This window comes from Diabrotica undecimpunctata, chromosome 7 (genome assembly GCF_040954645.1).
Source record: "Diabrotica undecimpunctata isolate CICGRU chromosome 7, icDiaUnde3, whole genome shotgun sequence".
NCBI classification, from domain to species: domain Eukaryota; kingdom Metazoa; phylum Arthropoda; class Insecta; order Coleoptera; family Chrysomelidae; genus Diabrotica; species Diabrotica undecimpunctata.
This window is the reverse complement of record NC_092809.1, coordinates 116,534,454-116,543,116: the sequence shown is the minus strand read 5'-3', so window position 1 is coordinate 116,543,116 and position 8,663 is coordinate 116,534,454. Positions and strand designations below refer to the sequence as shown.

At 31.5% G+C, this 8,663-nt stretch overlaps 1 pseudogene; it reads left to right on the top strand.

Annotated features, from left to right (window-relative positions):
• The first annotated feature begins 4,543 nt into the window (after window positions 1-4,543).
• LOC140446942 (large ribosomal subunit protein uL5-like) lies at window positions 4,544-5,040 on the top strand (annotated as a pseudogene).
• Window positions 5,041-8,663: the final 3,623 nt, after the last annotated feature.

Here is an 8,663-nt window from a genome sequence, read left to right as displayed (position 1 = left end):
TGATGTAGCCCGAAAGGGTATTTTTAATTATATACGTTTTATAAAGGATTTTTAAATAAAACTTATACTTTTTATGCTGCAAATAAAATCTTTTTATGGATCCATGATAAATAAGCTTTAACTATTTGGCATCTGAGATAATACCTACATGAAAACCAGTATAAAAAGAAATATCGAAAATAGTATTGATTCAAAATTTTAATTTCGTAAAATTCTTGATTTATTTGTGGACAAATGGACGTTTTAGAAGAAAAACTGTTGCCAACTTTAAAAAAATGATTATCAACATATAAAATCCAATAGAAGATGGAACAATAAAATTGAAGTAGAATTCTAATTCAACTAAAGGAATTAAAAATCTGGAATACATCCCATTGAAGGGCTTCAAAATAGTATAATATTACATTTTAAAATATATACATTTACTGTTGATATTCTTAATGTTTTTTAAGCACTATGCTAACATATTCCGGTATTGTCTTACAAATTAGCTAGTCATCATTATAAACACACGATCGTATATTAGTATAAATAAAAATTACTCAACCGTGTAATTATTGTTAAATAACTAGTTTTTATTACACAACTTGTTCTGTAGTCGTGTCGGTGTCTTCGGTATGACTAACAATTCATAGAAAACTGATCTTGTTTCAGAAAAAGATCCATTCTTTAAAGTCTACCAGAAATTCCTCTCAGGTAGACGAGGTGCACGAACCTGAAAAACAAAAAAAATTCACAACCGTATTCTGATATCGTACCGCCGTTCTCGGGGAATACAATAAAATACCCAATTATTTCCCCGAATTGCCAAATAGCTGTCAAGTTTCTCAATGAGCTGTGCACGCCTAGACGGGAAAGAATCTTAGCGCCGGCGGCAGAGGATTTTCAAATGAGGAAATGAATGAAGAATGAATCTACGCCGAAGAATTTCTGCTAACCTGTCGGGACCGTTTCGAACGAAAGGCGGTTTTGTTAACACAAAATTTGATCTAATCCGATTAGTTGGATTTAGTTGGAAATGTTGAAGCATGTACAGACCATGTAGACAAAATTCTTTGGTTAGATCGGTTTATTGATAGTAGGCGTGTCAGTATAATACTGTTGCAGAATGAGTAACTTAAGGGGAAACCGCAGGATGTTTCTTGTTTTGTTATTTGTTTTTATTGTAACTGTTTGAGAAAATAAAGAAAGAATAATATAACGATTGGATTCAGGATATCTAATATTAAATATAAAACAACTGTTGTATAGATATGGGCTATTAGATTCGACTTGAAAACATAATAATATAACGTAATCGCTTTTATCAACATTGAAGAGGTAATGGTTGTTGTCCATCTTCTTTCTGCCCATATTGGAGTTAGTCTTAGTGTTTCTATACTTTGTATTACAGTTAATAACGAAATTTGTCTACAAAAAAGGTTTGGGAATAATACTCGCTTTGCTTATCTTCCACAAACTAATAATATATTGGCATCCAATATGGCTCCTTTCATCACGCCAAACTCTTGTTCAGGAATAATCAGAACCTTTTTATGATATTCACAGGTGCAAAAAAATTCGATCCATGACATATTTCCCATTTATTGCGAGTTGTAAAACTTGGGCCTTGTTGTATAGCATATATTTAGGGAAACCCTCGCATAAGTACAATTATTAACTCTAAACATTATTTTTAAATTTTTTATGGCATTTCTTCCATCCAATAGGAATTTATGTTTGTGTCAAAAATTTAAGTTCAATAAACGTTAAGAAATTAATTTGTTATCGTACTGATTTTAACAACCAGATCAATTAGGTATTAAAAAGTTTTAAGTTCAAAATTTTTTATTGTAGTAAAATAACATTAATACCAACGGATGCTGTAAAAGCCGTTGGTAAGATTGATGCGGGCAATAAAATGTCGGATCAGAATTGACCCGACGATACCAGTTACAAGTACAAAAATAACGATACCAGTTAAGGGTTAATTAAGCTGGCAAATCGCAAGAACGAAGTCCGAAATGTGTATATAAGTAGGTAAAGTCGTCTATTACTTCATAAAGCGAATTTATTATCCAGAAAACCAGCCCTATGTCCACGGCTATCCGTGTAACACCGCAGATCTCGACTTGCTTTTGCAAGGGGACACGAAAATTGCAGATTGGAGTACTGTTTTGTTCTGGGATGAGTCCAGGTTTTGCTTAAGGTCACCAGATAATTGCGAAAGAATCTGGAGTAGACTGGAGAAGGATTTGTCAAATGCAATATAATCGACGAGACTTAGTTATCAATTTGGCTGGTATAACCTCCTGGACCTGACCTGATCTTTTTTGTTTTTTTTTTTATTAAATAATAGAATTAGTATGATTTTAGTATAAGAACACATGTAAATTTTTCTAAATTTTTATTTTTATTCTAAATGTGAAAAAAAACATGTCCATTCAAAAGGACATCAGGATCGCATCATTACAAAATTATTGTAAATGAAATTATTTAAAGCAATTGTTATTTCCCCTTAAACATCAAAATCTTACATCTAACAGAATTTTTTAACTTGGATACCATTGCAGAAATGTGTTATATCTTTCTCTTAGTAGACGTTTGAAGTGATGTTCTATTTGATAATGAATTATTTTTCTTGAACATAGCCGACAATAATTTTAAATCCTAGATGTCATTGAATTTTGTTTCTTCTGTTTTATATTAAGGTTTATTCTTATTTTGACCGGGCGTAGAACGAGCTAATTTAAAAATATTTATCCAATAATTTACACAAAACATATAAACGAATTTCTTTTGCCGCTCTATAGCGCTATGCATCGAGGCTACTTTCATAAATAAGTGTCAATTTTCCAAAAATTTTTATTCTATAACTTACAGGTGGATATTTTGAACTAAATAAAGAAATAAGACGGATATCTGCAAATTGCTATTTTGACCTCCGTATGTGTCTTAAAAAGGGATAAATGCTTTATCTTCTTCAAATGTTGTTATGATAACATGTTCAAATTTCACACATTCCTTTTTTACCCTGAACATCTGTTTGAAAAAAGCAAAAGCCTCTATTAGGAGCCTACAGATTCGTAAACTGTAAAATTGAACATGGTCAGTTTTCTCATGCAGTACCCCAAAGAAACTTCACATAATGCTTTGCAAATTAAATGAAACTGACATAAATGATATATAATTCTTAGTTCTTTCTTTATGTCCTGCTTTAGCGTCTTGCGCTTGGTCATCTTTTTTATGTGGTCTTATAATCTTTTTCTAAAACAATTTTTCCTTTAGAAGCAGCACCTGGATAAATTATACACAGATGATGCTTTCCTGTCAGTACATTTTTGTGTGTAATGACTCTCTACAGATGGAAAACTTTCTATGTGCTCTGATTTTAACAGTAACCTCATTTGTTTTTTAACCTGGAGGTTTTCTTCCTCTTCTACCAATGATTTTATAGTGTCCTATTTCATCTTTGTTCTTAAAAGTAGATAAAATTATATGATTTGATATACACAGCCTTTTCCTAAAGAACTTTTGACCGATTTGCAATTTTTGCGAATCTTTGGTTCTTAGTATTATGACTGCTATTTGCATTATCCGTAGGGGGCGTCTTTTTCGCTTCAAAAATCATATAATTGTAAATTAAAGTGGGTAGATTTAGATTAGTTATAATTAAAACAATGTCATTGAATACCTTGTATCCACTGGTTGGCATGGAAATTTCAATTTAGGTTATCCTTACCCTTCAATTCAAAATTGGACTTTTACCCTTGCTTGCTTTTTATTTTTATGGGGTGAAAATGGCCCCCATTAAAAAATCATATAATTGTAAATTAAAGCAATTTAAAATTATTTAATTGAACAGTAACATTAAATTTGGATTTCTTTACTGTTTTAATTTTTTACCACAGAACTTTTACCCTTATAAAACCACCCCTTGCGAAGAAATTTGAATGGCTGTAGTATTTTTATTATTTTTCAATCAAATCAAAATGTTATGAATTTATTTTATTTTTACTTAAAAAACAACCCTTACTAGTTTATAAAGATGGGCAAAATTATGTCTCTGCCTAAGTATGTTTTTTACTCATATCTGAGTTAGCTTTTAAGCTATGAAGTACTAAAAAGCTATTTTGTTGCCCTTTTTAAGGACAATAACATCATTAAATTATTTTTTTAACCCCCTGTTTTTAAAAGTGTTGCAGTTGAAAGAACTTGAACTAGTCGCTAATCTTGACTGTATCCAAATTTTAGATAGCAATTTTTTAACCAATTTTTGCCCTACAGAAAAACAAAAATGCCAAAATGTTCAAAAAAGCAATACCTATAATTTTTGACTTTTCAATTAATACTGTGTAGGTTACTTTGAAAAAAGAGCATTTTTTCATAATTTAAAAAAATTAGCTTTTACTTTAAAACCAATTTTAACCAAAAGGAAAAGCATTTTGAACCGGTTAAACTTACAGATCACATAAACAGTACATAAGTAAAGTAAATTTAATAGCGGTAACGATTAATTTTATTTGTGGTGCTAATTGGGGGATGATTTAAACAAAACTGATTAACAATGACGCCCGTAGCTAAGCCAAAAGATGGAAAAGAAAAAAGAGAAGTTAAAGATAAAACAAAAAATAGTATGCAATAGCTACCTATCCGATAACTATGCCTTAACATTTGTGTAGAAGAATCTGGTGACAGGCTTCTTCGAGCTGGTAAGGTATTGGAACAATTTACAGGACAACAACCTGTATTCTCAAAAGCTATATATACTGTCAGGTCTTTTGGCATCCGTCGTAATGAAAAAATTGCTGTAACCTACACAATTCGGAGTATCAAAGCCAAAGAAATTTTAAGAAGGGGCTTAAAAGTTAGAGAATATGAATTGGGACGTGATAATTTCTATGCATGTGGTAACTTTCGATTTGGTATTCAGAAACACATCGATCTTGGTATCAAATATGACCCAAGGATAGATATTTGTGGTCTTGACTTTTATGTAGTATTATAAAGACCAGGATTTAACACAGGAGAGTAAAGAACTGTAAAGTTGGATTCAGTTGACAAAGTGTGCTTAGTTTTTCCTGAGAAGCGCTTCATTCTTTGATTATTTCACGTTGAAATATTCATTTGGAATTTGACAAATAAGAACCTACTTTTCATGAGCTACAACTCTATTCTTCTGGGTATACAGACTGCATAGTACAGTATTTTTATTGTTTTTATGTAAGCTATATTTTTGCTAAGAATATTTTTTCGATAAGTATTTACTTTTTGAGTTATTTCTGAAAAACCGTCTGAAAACGTGGTTTTTATTTTAAAAAATTTTCACTTGCAATTAACTCAAAAAGTATTGACTTTATTCATTTTTACCGTATGTTTTTTCACCCCCGAAAAGGGGTGGCTTTAACCCCCCAACTAAAAGCAACCTAGGGTTCAAGTTCAAATGTGAAGAAGATCCAAATTTTCAGACAAATTCGTCGTGATGAGGAGAGGAGAATTACACTACAAAACATTTACTGGATTATTAGTAAGATTTAAAGATAATTCTGTACTTTTTTAATTTCTGAATGTTTTCACAATATATGTCTAAAAATAGGTATAACGAGTTCTTCATTATTAAAAGTATAAATAGTAAATTTCCTTCAAAATTAATCAAACCGCATAGGTGGTTCAAATTATTGAATATGTCTTAAGGATATGCACTTTTATCAAATTTAATGATTCATTGGTTAGAGTCCACCTTCAGTTAAAGACGCGGCAAATCCGGGATAAAAGACGGTATCATCATAGTTGTGGTTTCGTCATTTACTTTGCTAACTTTGGCGGCTTTAAACTGAGCTGACGTCTTTTCAGGAAAACATTATTCACTGGTGGTCAATTTAATTATATATCTATTACTCACATCAAGAATCCAAAGTTCTTAGATATTTCTTTTAGAATTCTTACGACTTTTCCTGGTATATTGGCTGGGAATTTTTTTGGGGCAGTAGAGCATAATAATTTTTGTATTAGGCTGTCAATATTCTAGACTGACTTATAGTTTTTTGTTAAAAAGGGGTCTACAAAAATTTTTGGCGAATCGATAAGGGTAGTCATCACATCTTCTAAGAATATAATTGTATTAATATATTCGACGACTTTTCCTGGGAGGTCTATGCAGTTCGATTTAAGATATGGATTTTTTATGGGAAAGGAAGTGTTCACATAACCTGTGAAATGATGAAGGTAGCCATTAAAATTTCTATGAATAAAGGTCTATAAAATTTAGTATGAATAATAAATTTTAGGTTAGAAAAGATGACAGTTCATTTTCTTCTGTCTTTTCTCTTGTCATATTAGACCAGCAGAATTCTTAACTTCTTGGTAGAAGTTTACTGCATTTTTCTACATTCTTCATTTATTTTAATCTGTTTCTACAAATAAAAAAACAATAATCATTAAGTTTATCACATAATTAACAGAGGGGAGATCCATCCAGTGAGTGAGGTGACAAATATCCTTTGAGATAAATTTTTAATATATATAAATATTTGAAGTATTAATAACACTTATCAAAACATATACTAACATATTAAAAAATAGCAATAGTTAAAATATGCACACACAGCTAGGTATAAAATGATCACGGCGTTTTAGTCTTCCTCTCCTCGGTCGCTTCAGAAGATCTTGGGCAATCGTATTTGGATGGTTCATTAGTCTATTTTTGTAAGTGGTACTGAGTGAGACAACGGTGTCTCTAATGTCTTGGATCTGAAGATCTCGATGTACAACATAATTGGGCACATACCACGGTGCATGGGTAATATGTCTGAAAACTTAAGATGGGAATCGCTGAAGCTTCAGTAAGTGAGAATTAGATCCCATATCTGTATACCGTAAGTCCTAACTGGCTTTAGAATACATTTATACAGTAATAATTTATTATGTAGACTTAATTTGGATTTTTGGTTCACGAACCAATACATTTTCCTGTATATCAATCCTAGTTGCAGTCGCTTTGTCCAGATGTGCTTTCCCCAATTTATTTGGCTGTCAAAATGTACTCCCAAGTATTTAAGATCACTTCTTTTGGATATTATTTAATCCGCGACCGTTTTAACTATTTCTCTAGATTATTTAAACGAATTTGTAAATTTTGACAGGCTGTAACAGGAACCGAGCTAGAAGCCATTATTACAGTATCGTCTGCAGAGACAGCAATTGTGCTGTTTGCTCTTGTGGGAATATCTGCCGTATAGAGTAAGTATAAAGTTGGTCCCAATATACTACCCTGAGGTACTCCCGATAGAATTGGAGATATGTTTATACTGCTTCATTGTATCTTACCTGGAATTATCGATTGGTAAGATAGGATCTCAGAAGTGCATGCAGAGAAAAAGGAAAGTGAATTTTTATTTTAGATAGCAGCCCTTTATTACATATTTTATCAAATGCTTGCGAGGCATCTAGAAAGGCTGCAGTGCAGTATTTTTTCTTTTCAATTGAATCTCTTGCTAGTTTGGAAACCCTATGTACCTGCTCAATTGTTCCATGTTGTTGCCTGAATCCAAACTGATAATCCGGTATTTACAATTGTTTGTAGTTTATAGAATTTATTCTTTAAAGCAGTATCCTTTCAAACACCTTAGAGATTTACATAAGCAAACTGATTGGATGATAGTTCGTGTGGATTTTTATTTGGTTAGGGTATTAGAATAATTTGTGCCATTTTTCATTGAAACGGAAAATAGCTTAACTTTAGTATAGCGTTAAATATGTACATAACCAAGCGAGTAACTTTTTGCAGATTTTTCCCGATATCAAATCATACTCTGGAGCTTTTTTAATATTGAGATGTTTAACTAAATCTTTAATTTCATTTATTTTGATATTTTCTATAGGAGATGACATCTGGTAGGGTGCATCTAAGTTCTTGTGAATGAATTCTTCTTCTTCCATTAAGATAGAGTGATGTTGAAAAACTTGGCTGAGATGATTAGCAAATGTTTGCGTTTTATCTTCACCGGCCTTGGCTCAATCACCATCTTCATTTCTAATGGGACCATTATTCTTAATCTGATGTTTAAGTTTCTTGATGTGTTTCCAAATAAGGTATTTAGTGTCATCCGTCGCAGTGAGATTTTCAAGAAATTTATCTATGCCTTGACATTTGTATTTGTGTAGTTCGCTTTTAAGCAAACGAGTATCCCTATTGAGTTCAGTTTTGTCCTTCGGAGATCTGAAAGTTTGCCACTGTTTTGTTAGTTTTCTCTCATCGTTGATTAAGAGTTTTCTATGATGTGAATATGGTGCACAGTTATGACTCGGATTTAGATCCGAGATTTAGATGGAGTTGCTCTCCAAGCTGCCTGTCGAATGATTGATGTAACGTGACGGACTTTTTCCTCAATATTTTCATTTGTTTTAAGAGATATATTTTTATTTAAATTAATTGCATTTTGAATATTAACTCTTAACAGACTCCAATTTGTTTTATAATTAACAAAGTTTAGTTTAGTTTACTACTTAACAGAGTAATTTTAGTTGTATATAAACTGCACTAAATCATCTCACATAAATTTTTTTTAAATACGGGTAAAAGCATAACTTAAATAAACTAGTAAAGACATAAGATAAGAAGTAGAGAATTATAAGCAAAGTGGAGGAAAAAATAGCAGCATAATCGGCAAAATTTAATAAATAAG